Source organism: Mesoplodon densirostris, chromosome 7 (assembly GCF_025265405.1).
Source record: "Mesoplodon densirostris isolate mMesDen1 chromosome 7, mMesDen1 primary haplotype, whole genome shotgun sequence".
NCBI classification, from domain to species: Eukaryota; Metazoa; Chordata; class Mammalia; order Artiodactyla; family Ziphiidae; genus Mesoplodon; species Mesoplodon densirostris.
The window spans coordinates 12,759,830-12,773,317 of NC_082667.1; positions in this window are offsets into that span (position 1 = coordinate 12,759,830).

Below are 13,488 nucleotides of genomic sequence, written 5' to 3' on the forward strand. Positions count from 1 at the left end.
GGCCCCCTCTCTTTCTTGGGGGATCCGGAGGACTGTGTTCGATCGCCTTCGCGGCGCCACGCTTCTAGAGAAATCCCTTCCTGGGGGGGGGGTGCGGTAGTGTAAGGGAACCCCGTGGACTTGCCCAGTTCCCCCCTCCCAACTTTCTGGGAGGAGCCGGGCTGTTGGGTCACCTCCTCCTCCTTGCCGGGCCCCAGGCACCTTTGCCCACGCCTCCAATGTTCCTCTCCTCTGGAAGAGCTCCAAGATCCCACTTTCCCTTTCGTTCCCAGACCCCAATCCCTGAGTGTGTGCGACTATAAGAATAGTATATGCAAGAGTTTGTGGGTGCGAGATCGAGTGCATATGAGCGTGCACGCGCGCGCAAGGACGCTTGTGCAGGTGTGACTGAGTGCTTGCACGTTATCTTTTACACGGGCCGGGGGAAGCAGGGGCTCGTGAGTGTGCGAATGGGTGAGCCGCTGTCAGCCAGCGCGCGTGTCTGCGCGGATGGGAAACGTGTGAGAGTTTGGCGCAAACAAACTCGGGGATGGGTGGCCAGGGTATGTGTACCGTGCTGTGTGTATGCCCCTTAACGCATCTGCAAGCGGGTGCAAGTTTGGGTGCGCGTGTGTCTCATCGCCCGTGAGGGGGATAGAAGACTCAAAGGTGGGAGGAGAGCGTTGGCTTCACGGGAGCTTCTTCTGCTTCCTTTTAAAGAGGGGGGCATTCTGATCTCTTCCGGACCCCTTGCGCCCCTCGTGGCCTCGTTCAGGGCGATACCTGCAGGCCCGCGACGCAACCGTCTCCTTATAAAGGGGGCGATGCGGATCACCCTGGCCTTGACCTGGTCCAGGGCGTCGGGCATCCGGACCTTGGGAGCCGCCCCGGCGCGGGACAGTCGCGGGGCCCTCGGGGTAGCCGCTTTGGGGACAGTGGCCAAGCGGCGCAGGCCGGGTTGGGGCTGCTGGAGCGGCGCCGACGGCCAGAGCCAGGGAAATCTGCGCGAAGCCGGCCCGAGGAAGCGCGGGAGTCCCGGGCGGCCGCTCCCGCGAGCAAAGGAAAAGAGCCCCCTCGCTCCTCCACCTGGCTCTCTGGCTCCTCCTCTCCCGTCTGTGCCAGAGCCCAACGCAGCGCCTGGCGTACAGTCGGCGCTTTATAAATGCTGATCTCATTTTCCCATTCATTTTCTGTTCCATCCATAATCTCATTCTTCCCTCGTTCTCGTTCGATTTCTCTCATTTTCTCCTCCCGCCCTTATTCATATTTTATGGTCTCCGTCTCTCTGTTCCCTCCCTCCCTTCCTCCCCTCTTTACTCTCTCCCTGCCATTTCCTTCCTTTATGATTTGTCTCTTTGTGTCACTGTCTTCTCTGTCTCTCTCACTTTCTGTCTGTGTCTCTGTCGCTTCCCTTCTGCCCTTGTGCCTCCTTCCCTCCCTGTCTCTCCATCTCTGGGTCGGATGTCTGTCTCTTGTCTCCCTTTCCACCGGCTTTCAGTAGCGGGCTCCCAGCCCTCTTGCACCTCGACTCTCGGGCGCCCCCTGCTGGTTACATCCTCTGCCCTTCCCGGGCTCCCAGGCCCTCCCAGCAGCTAAATTTCCTTTTCCGGCCCGTCTTATGTTCGGGTGAGGTGGGAGTAAAAAGGGGCGTCTCTGGGGCTCCTGTCCCTCTCCCATCTCTAGAAAGCAGGGGGCCCTGCGTTTCCCGGGACCCACCCTGCCGAGGGCCCGCGCCTGGGAGGAAGGCCTGGAGGGGGCGGCGGGGAGGGAGTGTTGGGGGTAGTAGGGTGGGATTTGGCGTCCTTCCCCGGCATGAGCCGCGGCACAATCTGTCGCTGGGTTTGTTTGCCGAGCTGCCTCCGGAGCGCAGTGGGGCTGGCTCCCGGGGAGCGAAATATCACAAGATGTGGAGACAGACGCTGAGGGGCGGGTGGGCGGCGGGCTGACTCAGGTGTGTGCTGTCATCCGTTCCCTGGGCTGGCGCTCTTCTGGGTGGGGGGACTGGGACCCCAGGCCCCCAACCCAGGCGGGGACCCGAAGCTGGGAGGGGAGCCCCCATCCCGGGGTGAGCTGCAGGAAAGGGGGCGTCCCCGCCAACGATCCTTGGCTCCAGTCCTGTCCTTCAGCCCTGGGAGCCCCAAGAGACACCCCGAACTTGGGTGTGCTCCAGACGGTCAAAAATTCCTCTGCTTGTACCCCACTGTACAGGCGTCGGTTTCCTATAGTCATCTGCTGACTCACTACTTTCCGCTACTAGACTGACAGCTTTTTGAGGGCAGGAAATTCCTCTCATCCATCTTTGTGTCCCCAGCATGTGCTCAATGAACACTGTTGGATGGATGAATGGCGCATGGGTGGATGGCCCAGGGTCTCAGTTTACAGGAAATGTACCACAATGCATTTGATATTCCCAGTAGAGCATTCTGACCCCTTGTTCCTCCTCTCCCTATCCACATTTGCAGTCCCCCCAACCCCCATCCCCTCCTTCAGACAGGCAGAGAATTGGAAACAGCTCTCCCCGAAGACCAGAGTCCTCTAGGTGACCCGAAGGGAGTTACCTCCTTTCCTGTTTGCCTCAAGTTTCCTCCTCTGTACAATGGAATATACCACTGACGCATAAACTTCAGCTTACCCAGTAAATCTCCAGCCAGTCAAGGTATGAGAAAGTGCTTCATAAAATGAGGTTCTAACCAGTGTCTGTAGTGGTAGCTGTTGTCATTACTCTTTTGCTGGTGATTCTTAAGATCTTTATCTCAGTAGAATCAGACACCATGTCTGATCGAACTGAACTTCTGCAGTTAGACTTTTTGAGATCTAAGGGAGTAAACTGATATACCCGAGGCAAAGTGTAACCGAGGGCTGTGCCATAGGGCATCTAGGTCCATTCCTGGCTGGACACTTGTGGGAGGGGGCTGGTGGGCAGCTTACTGTGTCCTCAGGACTTGCCGCAGAGCTGGCCCACCCTCTGGTGGCTGTAGGTGGACCTGCAGTCCCAAGGGAAGCCAAGGAGTGCAGGGAAATGGGCTGATGGATGGATTTTCCCTGAGAAGGAGGATTCACTGTGTGGAGAACTGTGAGCTTTGGAAAGGAGGTCATGTAGAAGAAGCAGGACATTGACACAAACTAGATGAGTCTTGACTTCATCTACCAGTTCCCGCTTATTAACGGCACCCCTACTCTCAGTGTGACACCTGGGGCCCCTCTTCCTTCTTGGGGGCCGCTTTAGTGAGTCCACAGAACTTCCCTGGTTCTTTTCTTCACCTATTTGGCAACTTCACCGCAGGACACTTGGCAGTTGGCATACAAGATGGGGTGGCTCAATGGGCAAGAGCAGAGGCTTTGCTGGGTTCATGCCTTGCCTCTGCTGCTCTCATAGCTAGATGACCTTGGGCAGGGTGTTGAAGTTTTCTAAGCTTCAGTTTTCTCATCCAGAAAATGAGGTGGGCGGGGGGGTAATAGTAGCTCCAAGCTCATCAGGTTGTTTAAGGATGAAATGAGATAAAGCGTGAAAGAACCTGACAGAGAGCCTGACCCTGTGCTCAGTAAACGCTAATAATATTCATATTAATTTTCTTGTTCAGCCTAACAGCAACCTGCAGAAATAGATGTTGCAGTTTAGGGGCAGAAAGTAAAGTTATGACCTGAGGTCTCCGAAGTCCTAAGTGGCAGAGCTGGGTCCGGGAGTCAGTTCTTAGTTAGAACTTCCCTTGTGGGCACGGGTTGCCCAGCGTGGACTGGTGGGGTGAGGAGGAACCTCTCAGCCTAGGGTCCCAGAGCCTCTGTTTGCATCCCACCCTGGCCCTGCAAATATTAAGGGCAGCTGGACCGAGAAGTCACATGGCTTCATCAAAGGGGATAGGGCAAGGAAGCTGTGGGGCCAGGTTCTGAATCCAGGTCTGCGTGACCCTCTCCTTTCATGAAGCTCCATGCCAGTCTTGACCGTAAGTCAGAGTTTTGGCGCCCTGGAGGCCTCTTGGTTAGAAAGTTAGGTCCCGTTGTGTCTGCTGGAGTGCCCTTCCCGGTGCAGAGAGCCTCCCTTTCTCACAAGACCATGAATTCACTGAGTGCAGGGTCCATATCTTTTTTGACTTTGCTTTATTTCGTGTACCTGGTACAGCCCGGTCCAGAGTAGGCACTCAGCACAAGTGTGGCTGACCTGTAGGACCCACCGACTAGTGGGAAGATGCTAATCAAACAACCTGGGTGCAACGTGCTGTTGGTCATGCTGGTATCCAGCAGTGTGTGAAAAGTCTGGGGTCGGGGGTGGGATGGATTGGGAGACTGGGATTGACATATATACACTACTATGTATAAAATAGATAACTAATGAGAACAGACTATATAACACAGAGAACTCTATCAATGCTCTGTGGTAACCTAAATGGGAAGGAAATCCAAGGAAGAGGGGATATATGTATACATGTGGCTGATTCACTTTGCTGTACAGCAGAAACTAATACAACATTGTAAAGCAACTATACTCCAAAAAACAAACAAAAAAACACCCCACCTCAATAGCACATTTTAATAACACCAGACTTTGAATCTTGTGATACCATGGTGAACTCACAGAGATAAACTAGTTGTGAAATGTAATAAAATAATCAAATGGAAAAAAAAAAAAAAAAGCCTGGGGTGGAGGTGGGTATGGGGAAGTATTGGGAAGCCCTGCCTGGGGGTGGCTATGGGATGAGTTGCCTTAGACTCCATTAGTCTGGGAACCCAAATAACAGGGCAAAAGACTCTGGTGGTTCCCCCTTCCCAGTTGCACTAATGCTCCACCCCCTCCCCCACCCCCCTTGGAGACACCAGATGAGGAAGGTGCTTGCAGCATCCCCTCGCTGTGTGGTCCTCCACACAGAGCACTTCTTATCTGCAGAGTGAAAGAACAGGACACAGCAATCCCTTTCCCCTCCAATTCTGTGGGCTGAAGCCTCTGAACTTGCAAGGGAGCATGAGGGGGCATTGCTGGAGGCAATGAAGAGAACCACAAGCTCCAGTGTGGGGGCCACGGACCCTCCTGCCCATTTCCACTCCTACTGTGCTGTTCAGGTCCCCGCTGTGGGATCGAGCCTGGCAGCCTACCGACAGATTTCTCTGTCTCTCAGCCCACTTTCCTCAATCAACCTAAATATTAATCTTCCCAAGCTGTAGTTTGATGATGCACTCATCTGCTCAGAAGCCTCCAGTGGCCAAATCTGGCTGGCAAATGATTAATATTTATCGACTCTAAAATGCTCATTCAAATTGATAAGAAAGGCCTCAAGACTCCAACAGATAAACAGGTGAAGAATGTGGACCACTACTTCACCCAAGAGGATAAGCAGAGAGTAAACAAATGCTTGGAAAATAGTTCAACTGGTTAGTGCTCAAAGAGATGCAAATGAGAGCAGTATGGAGATAGCATTTCATACTTATTAAATTAGCAGAATTTACAAACACCATTACCCTGTGCCAGCCAGATTGGATGAAGTCTGTGCTCCTCCGTCTCTGGAAGCAGTGTGCAAAACTCTGGAAAACAATCTAGTACGATGTAACAAGAGCCTTGAAAATATTATTACCTTTTGACTCATTAATCTCACTCCTGGGAATTGATCTTAAGACCATAATTCAATAGAAGAAAAAAGCTCCAGGCATGTCATTGGCATTATTCTCCTGTATTTCTGCAGGCAGTGAGATGGTTAAGAAAACCATACCTAATCTAGTCAATACAATATTATGCTGCCCCCAAAATGATAATTATAAAGAATATGCAGAAGCATGGAAACTGTTTATAACATCATGTTTGTTGAGAAAAAGCAGGATACACAATTTGCATGAACACTGTGATTGCAACCACAAATAGTAAGTATTCATGTTGACAAAGTCTGGAGGAGAATATGCAAAAATGAAAATTATTTAAGGTTGGGGAATTGATGAGTGGTTTTCCTTTTTGTTTAAGAATCTTCTTTTTGGGGACTTCCCTGGTGGCGCAGTGGTTAAGAATCCACCTGCCAGTGCAGGGGATACGGGTTTGAGCCCTGATCCAGGAAGATCCCACATGCTGCAGAGCAACTAAGCCTGTGAGCCACAACTACTGAGCCCACGCGCCGCAACTACTGAAGCCCATGAGCCTAGAGCCCGTGCTCCACAACAAAGGCAAGCCACCACAATGAAAAGCCCGCACACCACAACGAAAAGTATCCTCCACTCACTGCAACTAGAGAAAGCCCATGCGCAGCAACAAAGACCCAACACAGCCAAAAAAAACAAACAAGCAAACAAACAAACAAAAACACTTAGAAAAATGCACATGCTCATGGATCTCAAAATTCACTGTTTAGGAAATTATCCTGCAGTTATTCTTTTTTTTTTTCCTCCAAAGAGTGCATTTATTTATTTATTAAAGTTAATTTTCCTCCTCAAATTTATTTTATTTTTTATAAATTTATTTATTATTTATTATTTTTGGCTGCATTGGGTCTTTGTTGCTGCGCTTGGGCTTTCTCTAGTTGTGGTGAGCAGGAGCTACTCTTCATTGCAGTGCATGGGCTTCTCATTGCAGTGGCTTCTCTTGTTGTGGAGCACGGCCTCTAGGTGCACGGGCTTCAGTAGTTGTGGCTCACGGGTTCTAGAGCGCAGGGTCAGTAGTTGTGGCTCACTGGCTTAGTTGCTCCGCGGCATGTGGGATCTTCCCGGACCAGGGCTTGAACCCGTGTCCCCTGTATTGGCAGGCGGATTCTTAACCACTGTGCCACCAGGGAAGCCCTCCTCTACTTATTTATTTATTTATGTATTTAGCAGCACTGCACAGCATGTGGGATCTTAGTTCCCCAGCCAGGGATGGAACCTGTGCCCCCTGCATTGGGATCACAGAGTCTTAACCACTGGACCACCAGGGAAGTCCCTCCTGCAGTTACTCTTGAAATGTGCACGAAGATATGTGTAGCTCAATAGCCATTGTAGCCTTGTTTGTGGTAGCATATGATGTAGGAAACACCCTAAATATCATCAATAGGGGTTGGTTACATAAATTTTAGTACGTCCATATACAGCCATCAAAAAGAATGAACGAGGTCTATGTGTTTTTATATGGAACAATATCAAAGATACTAAGTTAACAAAGCAAAGTGCAGAAGAGTGTAATAATATTTATCGTTTGTATCAAAACCCTGTGGGATGAAATATATATATATATATATATATATATATATATATATATATATATATATATATATATAATTATACACACATATACTGATAGACAATCTCTGGAAGAGCATAAATAAAATAGGTAAGAGTAGCTGCCCAGAATTTTGTATTGGAAAGACTCTGGTTGAGAGAGAGGGAAGGGCAATGTTTGTCTAGCCAGCAGACTATATTGAGTCTCAGGGTAGTTTGAGGGGCTTGTGGATTCAAGTAATAGAGATCTCCCCACCTCCATGCCCACCACAGCCGCCCCTAGGCACTGCCCAGATCTTGGGAGACTTAGGTTTTACTATGTAATCTTTTGTGCTGTTTGTGTTTTAAAACCCCGTGCCTCTGCTGGTGGGAATGTGAATTGGTACAGCCACTATGGAGAACAGTATGGAGGTTCCTTAAAAAACTAAAAATAGAACTACCATATGACCCAGCAATCCCACTACTAGGCATATACCCTGAGAAAACCATAATTCAAAAAGAGACATGTGCCAAAATGTTCATTGCAGCTCTATTCACAATAGCCCGGAGCTGGAAACAACCTAAGTGTCCATCATCGGATGAATGGATAAAGAAGATGTGGCACATATATACAATGGAATATTACTCAGCCATAAAAAGAGACGAAACTGAGCTATTTGTAATGAGGTGGATAGACCTAGAGTCTGTCATACAGAGTGAAGTAAGTCAGAAAGAGAAAGACAAATACCGTATGCTAACACATATATACGGAATTAAAAAAAAATGTCATGAAGAACCTAGGGGTAAAACGGGAATAAAGACACAGACCTACTTGAGAATGGACTTGAGGATATGGGGAGGGGGAAGGGTAAGCTGTGACAAAGCGAAAGAGAGGCATGGACATATATACACTACCAAACGTAAGGTAGATAGATAGTGGGAAGCAGCCGCATAGCACAGGGAGATCAGCTCGGTGCTTTGTGACCGCCTGGAGGGGTGGGATGGGGAGGGTGGGAGGGAGGGAGATGCATGAGGGAAGGGATGTGGGAACAGATGTATATGTATGACTGATTCACTTTTTTATAAAGCAGAAACTAATAAAAAATAAATAAATAAAATAAATAAATAAATAAATAAAAACACAAAAATAAATAAATAAATAAAACCCTGTGCCTGTATTACCTCTTTAATAACTTAAAATTTAAAAAAAGAGGAATTTCCTGCCTGAGGCAAAACCCACCTAAGAAATGGGGGCTCTCCAGGCTGCAGCTGGAGCCTCTCCACAGCACATGCAGGACCCAGGCACCCTCTCTTTTTTCAGCTGAAGATTTTCTCCTCTCCCTTCTCTGACCAGCAGCTGGATGGCTTCAGAGATGGGTTTTTGGTCAAGACATATTTCAGTAGCTTCTCTGAGTCCAGGGGCTTTATTCTAAGATGGGGATGATATAAAAAACTAAAATAAAAACATATAGGTGAGAATAATGTATACTTCACAGGGTGGTTTGAGAGGACAGGAGCTGGTACTGGGTGGCACCCAGAGATGGGACAGACCGCTTTATCTATGACCTTGGCAAAAAGGGTAATGTTGACCCACGAGGGGGTCAAACCAGCACACAGTGGGAGTGGAAGGGATGCCCCTCATCAGCCAGAGTACTTTGGGGGTGCAAGTTATAGAAAACCCAACCCAAACTGGCTTAATCTGGCCTCCTTGTCCTTCTTTGGGAGGAGAAATCAGGCCTTCCCCCATCACGGGACAAAAATCTTTCCCTTCTCTGTGGGATATCTTAGGTCAAAACTCACTTGAGGGCTTCCCTGGTGGCTCAGTGGTTGAGAGTCCACCTGCCAATGCAGGGGACACGGGTTCGTGCCCCGGTCCAGGAAGATCCCACATGCCGCAGAGCGGCTGAGCCCGTGAGCCATGGCCACTGAGCCTGCGCGTCCGGAGGCTGTGCTCTGCAACGGGAGAGGCCACAACAGTGAGAGGCCCGTGTACCACAAAAAAAAAAAACAAAAAACAAAAAAACTCACTTGAATGATTATCTTGGATGCATCAGGGCAGTCTTGCAGACTAGATCAAACCCAGAGCCACATTATTGGTGAACAGCGGAGAGGGGGGAAGAGATACTCAAAAGGGGGTCAACTACAAGGACCACCACAACCCCCCAGATCCAGGTGACAGTGTCTTGGCTGGACATGGAGCTAAATAAAGACAATCCATCCATTCACCCACTCATTCATCTGTTTAATCATTTATTGCATGACTACTGGGGGCCAACCATGGGACCAGGGGCTGGAAATTTAGCAGTGAACAGCCACCGTCTGCCAAGTCCTTGCTTTCTTCAAGGCTTTGCCCCTGCTTCCCCTTCTCAGTGAGGCCTCCCTGATCTCCCTGCTTAATCCTGCACCTCTGGCTCTCACCTGGCACACAGGTCTTCGCATACCCTGCTCTACTTTTTCTTTTTTTTTCCATAACCTTCCAATAGAATGTAAGTTAGTTACTTACTGGGTTTATTGTTTATTGTCTGTCTCTTCCTACTAGAATGTAAGCTCCGGGAGTTCCCTGGCGGTCCAGTGGTTAGGACTCCACGCTTTCACTGCCAGGAGTTCAATCCCTAGTTGGGGAACTAAGATCCCACAAGCCACACAGCACAGCCAAAAATAAAAAAGTAAGCTCCATGAGAGCACGGGTTTTTGTCTTTTTATCCAACTGATGTAATGGCAGCCCTTGGAGCTATCCTGGCATCAGGAGTCACTTAATAAATGCTCGTTGAATAAGTGACTAAAGGTCCTTGCCCCCACTGTGTACCCATGAGTGTTTACCTGTGCCTGTGATGAGGGAGAACTCAGAAATCAAATAATCCCGAACACAAATATGTAATTATAAGCGGGGATAAAGTCTATGATGAGAGAATATGGGCCACAGTGAGAGCACTTGTGCTAGTGAGAGCACTGGTGCTGGGGGACAGTGTCCTTCAGGAAGTCATATTCGAGCTGGGCTCTGGAGGATGAGTAGGAGTTGGCTGGGGGGTGAGGAGCAGAGTAGGAGGCCTTCTGCAGGAGCTGGGCTGGGCCTGGTGGATTCTGCCACAGAGCCACGAGGAGAAGTGAGGCCCAGGAGGACTGCAGCTTGTCCCAGGTTTCAGATCACTTTAATAGAGGGAGAGCAGCAGCTCTTCCCAGGGCCATGGGAGCTCCATACTGATGCACAGGGGCCATGAGGTGCTGGGCCCAGGTAGCCTGCCTCAGGGGTGACAAATGCCTCTTACCCCTGCCTTGGCTACTTCCTGGCCCTCTGTGTGCCACAGGGTCTCAGCACCCAAGCTGCTCCCAGCCAGAGGCCCTCACTCAGCACCAGAGTTCTTTCTGTGGCCTGCATTCTACAGTGCTGATGATGGAGAGGACACGGAGGACAGCATGCATGGGTTCAGAGCAAGGGTGTCCAAATCTCACGCGATGCTCATGGAGTTCCTGGAGGGAGCCCAGTGCAATTGCATCCCTCTTTTCAGGCCCAAGAAGTGGCTCAGAGGAGAAGGGACTTATTCAAGGACACCCAGGCAGAGTGTTTCAGAGCTGGAGGGAGGCTGTGGACGGACCAGGGGTGGCCATCCCAGGCTTGGACAAGGATCCTAATGACCTTTGACTCCTAATCGTCAATTCTGTAGACTTGGGGGCGGGGCGGTGAAGCCCTCCCAAACACACCCCTGCTGGAGCGTCCCATGCATCTTGCAGCCGTGCTTCCTCCTCTCCTGCTGCCGCTTACTGCCCCTTCCCTCCAGGGTGGGTCCTGCAGCCCCTCTCTCCCGTCCTGGCTGAGAGAGGGAGAGTTCCTTTCTTTTTTCTTTTTTTTGCGGTACGCGGGCCTCTCACTGTTGTGGCCTCTCCCGTTGCAGAGCACAGGCTCCGGACGCGCAGGCTCAGCGGCCATGGCTCAAGGGCCCAGCCACTCCGCGGCATGTGGGATCTTCTCGGACCAGGGCACGAACCCGTGTCCCCTGCATCAGCAGGCGGACTCCCAACAACTGCGCCACCAGGGAAGCCCGAGGGTTCCTTTCTTACTGATGCTGAAGCTATTTATTTATTTATTATTTTTGGAAGGTTTTTAATTTTTAAAAATTATTTATTTATTTATTTGGTTGCACCAGGTCTTAGTTGCAGCAGGCGGGCTCCTTAGTTGCGGCATGTGAACTCTTAGTAGCAGCATGCATGTGGGTTCTAGTTCCCCGACCGGGATCAAACCTGGACCCCCTGCACTGGGAGTGTGGAGTCTTATCCACTGCGCCACCAGGGAAGTCCCAATGCTGAAGCTATTTAGTGAAAGTCCCAAGGCAGTTTGGTTCCTTCTGTTTCCTGGGGGTCTCCTGTTTTGAGGAATCTGGACAAGTGACTTGGGGCCAAGTCAAAAACCAGCCCAGGCTGCATCTTTCTCAAGCGCGTTTGTCAAGCCAGAGCTCCCAGGAGTGGCCCCAAGCCCTCCTAGTCGTGCCTCAGGGTCAGATTCCAGCCTCCCTGGGCACTCCCCTCAGGTGTGAGCAGCCTTAGTCCTGCCTCCTTTTCTTTTTTTCTTTTTTCTTTTTTTTTTTTAACCATGCTGCGCTGCTTGCAGGATCTTAGTTCCCCTGACTAGGGATCGAACCCAGACCCCCAGCAGTGGAAGTGCAGAGTCCTAACCATTGGACCACCAGGGAATTCCCCCCTGACCCTCCCCCCAACCTGCCTCCTTTTAGGTTGTCTTAACTCCTGAGTCCTACAGCCTGACCTGGATCCTTCACAGCTCTGGGCCCTCCCGGTCCCCAATCCCAGGGAACTGTAGACATCCAGGATCCTCCTTGGACCCAATCCATCAGCACCACCATGTATAGACCAAACCCTGCACAGAGCTCAGTGGGGATCAGTTCACTCCCGTTGCCCTTTCTGGATCAATCTGCCCGGAGCCCTGTGTCAGCGTCCCTCCAATCCCATCACTTGCTTTGGACCTCTTTGCTTCCAGGTTTGACTTCAGGTCTCTCCTTTGCACCTTAATATGGTTTAAAGGCTGACCGTATGTGCGGGTGTGGGCTGGGTAGAAACTCTGATGAGCCCCAACGTTGAGTGCACAAGTTGTAGGATGAGGCAGGTGGGCTACAACCTGCCCAAACTTCAAGGTACAGAGGGCAGCGTGAGTTTGGTGATTGAGGTGGAGAGGGCAGGAAGGCATCCTTCCTCCCTCAGTCCAGGCTCTCTGGCTGCCCTGACTGCCTGGCTTTGATAGATGGAAGAGGGGTTCTGTGGCTGACTCATCACCTGGTGGCAGGGTAAGATTGCACAGGAAGTACACTTAACCACGTCAGTTCTTCCAGAAGCCTCAGGCTTCCGGTTGCAAAATGGAATCTAGGTATCACCACTCTTCCCCTCTCACCTTACTCAGGTGCTGGGTCAGAGCCTAATCACTTAATTTGTCAGTGGCACCTCTTGGTGTCACTTCCCCTGAGCCCAGATACCTATTAGGTGTGGGCTAATGAACAGCTGATAACATCTCTGCGTTACCTCTGGGAGGTATCTGCTTCTCACTGGGGACTCTGAAACCAAACCTGTCCGCAAACACTCTGCTGCATCCCTTCTGACTGGTGGGATGGTTGCTCAGGGGGAGCCTGGGGAAGTGCTCTGTTTGACAAGGTGTAGAGAGCTGTTTAAATCCAAGTGGTTATCCTGTCTCTTCCCTGTTCTCCAGCGGGAAGCAGCATCCCATGTTCAGCTCTGAAGAATGGAAACCCAGGCTTGAGGAGGGGATACGGGGAGGACTGGACAGGAACATCAGTGCATATTGGTGCATCTCCTCCACAGGCAGATATGTGCTCTAAGTGGGGGGAAAGAGGATTGTGTTCATTGTATTATTATTTTTTGGCCTCACCACACAGCATGCAGGATTTTAGTTCCCCAACCGGGGATCAAACCCGCGCCCCCTGCAGTAGAAGCACGGAGTCTTAACCGCTGGACCACCAGGGAAGTCCCGGATTATGCTCATTTTGAACTGTGCGGAAACTTGGGCCACTTGCATCCAGGACTCTGAGGACTTTCTAGAGCTTTCCCCAGGGAGGATGCCGCTCCCCTCAGGGAGTGAGACCTTCCGGTCTCTGAAAAACTCAGCCTCCGAAGATGGAGGCAGCTGTACTGGGTCTGTTCACACCAGGAGAGGGTGGCTGAGTTTGGGATGTGGGGAATTGTTATGAAAACAGAGAAGCTCTGTGAGCTTCTCCACCACTTACTGGCTTTATGATATTAGTGACTTTTTATCTCTCTGGGCTTCAGTTTTTTCATCTATAAAATGAATAATTAATCATTGCTAACAAGTATTGAGTGCTTACCAGATGCCATACACTGTTCAAAGCACTT